Genomic DNA, 2,707 nt, shown 5'->3' with positions numbered 1-2,707 from the left:
GTCAGTGGGTTATGCCTGGGGGGAGGGGGGGGGGGGGGAGGGGGGGGGATGCTTTGGAGGATGCTTCGGAGGAGGACGGCTTTCTCCTGCTGTCAGGCCAGGCTTTTAATAAGCAACCAGAAACAAAGCTTTGAGTTTGTGTTTCCCCCAAAAGAAGTGGGTTAAGGAGGGGGGTGGGGTGTTCCTTTTTTTTTTTTTTTTCCTTTCCTTTTTACTCCCCCAGTAGTCCCTAAATCCCGTTTTTTCAGCCTTTCTCCCAGACCAGGCCCCGGCAGCTGAGGCAGCCGACAGTGATGGGGGTGTGCCATGAGCTACCCCCAGCTGAGGTCTGGCCCGAGCTCTTTACATTCCCTCCGGAGGGATGCAGCCTAAATACAGAGTAACAGGAGCTTTATAAACATAACCAGCGAGGCTGCAGGGCTGGAAAAAGACCTTCTGTATTTGACCCGTGCAAGAGAAGCTGTTTGCGCAGAGCAGAGGCAGCCTTTGGGGGCAAGGGAGGAGATGCAGGATGCTGGTGGGAATTGGACCAGGGAAGGGGTGCGCTTCAGTCTCGCAGGTGGGTTATCTCTTCCCTTGATGGAATTATAACTCTCTCCCTTGAGACAAACTGTGGTGTGAACAAATCTTGCCTTGTTCTTCTGATTCTTCAGCCCACCCGGGGACAAAAGGATGGTCTGGGCTCTTTCCCTGTGCTAATAAGTGCCAAAAAAAGAAACTGCTTTTGTCCCTGTCCTGTAGCCTGCTAAAGCTCCTGGCATCCTTCTGATGCACGATTGCCGTGCCGTAAGCCATGGAATATTTCTTTCCACGACCTCTCTGCCTTCCTCCTATTAGCAACTGCAGGAAATTGCTTTTGGCATGATGAGGCTGGAAATGATCTCAAGGGACTGGTAATGGGGGGACGGGGTGAAGCTGGGGAGGAGGTCACATCGGTCGCAGCCTGCTGTCTTCGCCTTCAGACTGCACCTCCTTATGTCTGCAAAGAGGGATGCTCAGAACAGAAGAAATGAAACAAGCTGCTTGTGAGTGCTGCTGCTTTTTCTTTGTTTGGTACAATTAATTCTCTTATAATTGCAATGTTTTTTCTCTTTCCTTTTGCCTTTCTCTTTTTGCCAGCTGGGTAATTTGCAGGGAACTAGTGGATTTTTTTGTTGTTGTTATTTTTCTGGGTAGCTGTTACTATGGCAAGGAAACTTGATTCAGTGTGAAGAGAGGTCAGAAATACCAGACTGAACATTTCATGCATGTTCTGTTTAAAGCCTCAGCTGCCAGGGTTTGAACAAGGGGAGAAGTAAAGGCACCAGGGTCCCTGGTTTTCAGAGGTGATTTTTAAAAAGCCTTGTCTGTTTAAAAGTTGGAGTAATTTCAAAACCAAGACTTTGGTATTATATGACCTTGTGGGTGAGGACTGTCTATGGAAAGGCTGTCTGTAGCTTGTTCTGAGGGTCACCAAGAAGCAGTGTTAGGCTGGGTCACGTAGCACCCTGCTGCAGGTGACCACAGCAGCTCTTGGTTTTGCAGGACCCTGCAGGAGAACGGGTGTTTGGGATGGGAGCTCAGGCTTCTCCCGTGCTGGGGGGGTTACAAAGGTGCCAGACTCTTCCAAAGACCCTGGTTCTGCTCAGAACCATGAATAAGTGGTGAGGATTTGAGAAAAGCCTGTGGAGGTGCTGAGCAATCTGGACTATTATATGATGGGGTTCTGGGCTCCTCTGAAAAATCTTTGGGTAGCAGAGAAATCAGCCTTATCCCTGGGAGAGGGATTTATGGCTCCCTTCAGAGTGCTGAGAGGGGGGAAAATATGGACTTAGAGCCTCCTGGAACATCTGCCCCTGTGAATGTTGTGATTCTTGTTGGCTGTGTCTTCACTGGAATAAGGAAGGAATAAATTCCCTGATTTACAGCAGGGATTGGTATCTGAGCCCACAGGGCCTCTTTGTACTGTGCTAACGTTTATCTGAGAGTGGAAAAGGTGGCTACACCATGACATTTATACGTATCTAGAAGGAAAAGCAGCTCACTTCAATTATAGTGATTAATGGGGAGGTTTGGGTGCTGCTCCCACAGCTGAAACTTTTTCAAGGTGTTGTTTGAGATGCCCTGTATCCTGCTAACTTCCAGTGTAGGTGAAAACAGGATAAAGAAAATTATCACCGTGTTTCCCCTCCTTTCTCATCACTTGCTGAAAATCCTTGATTCTGGCGGATGTGACACCAGGGCAGCTCCAGCTGCAGGTGGTTACCGTTGTTGGGGTTTTGAGGAGGGGCAGGTGGGTGGGGGGTCCCAGCTCTACCAGCAGCTTCCCTGTGTGGGTGACCTGAGCACCCAGCCCAGCAGAGAGCTTCAGCTCAACTCCCAGCAGAGCAGGTATGAGGGTCCCCGGCGAGCATCCTGTGCATGGTGTGCTTGGGCCCTGTGCACAGCATCCTGCGCATCCCACAGCTGGCACCTCTCGCCTTCTCCATCCCTGCTCCTGGGAGCAGGCGAGCAACGGTGGGCGGTCTGGGAGCAGAAGAGCTGAGCCACAGGGGACTGATGCTTCCCAGGGGCTGGTCCCTTCTCCAAACCAGGCATTGGATCCTGAGCCTGAAGCAGCACCGGGAAAGCACCCGAGTGCTGGTGTAACTTGGAATTGTGCAGGGAGGAGAGCCAGGAGCAGGCAGGGCAGAGCTGGACTGTGCCTGGCACCCTTGGCAGCAGGTGA

At 51.2% G+C, this 2,707-nt stretch overlaps 1 protein-coding gene across 18 annotated transcripts in view; it reads left to right on the top strand.

The window, feature by feature from the left end:
- Window positions 1-2,707, top strand: part of KLHDC8A (kelch domain containing 8A) — a 49,085-nt gene that overhangs the window by 29,014 nt on the left and 17,364 nt on the right. For 2 of the 18 annotated variants that reach the window (XM_080367389.1, XM_080367387.1), the window contains exon 1: window positions 36-559. The exons of 14 other annotated variants lie outside the window; for them this stretch is intronic. The gene's annotated coding sequence lies outside the window, so the exon portion shown is untranslated. Of the gene's footprint in view, window positions 1-35; window positions 1,026-2,707 lie in introns of those variants that run through there. 2 more of the 18 variants (XM_080367388.1, XM_080367386.1) reach the window with 1 other exon arrangement.

The sequence above is a fragment of the Falco punctatus genome (genome assembly GCF_963210335.1).
Source record: "Falco punctatus genome assembly, chromosome: 17".
In the NCBI taxonomy this organism is placed as follows: Eukaryota; Metazoa; Chordata; class Aves; order Falconiformes; family Falconidae; genus Falco; species Falco punctatus.
The sequence above is the reverse complement of the archived record's forward strand: the minus strand, read 5'-3'. Positions and strand labels throughout refer to the sequence as shown.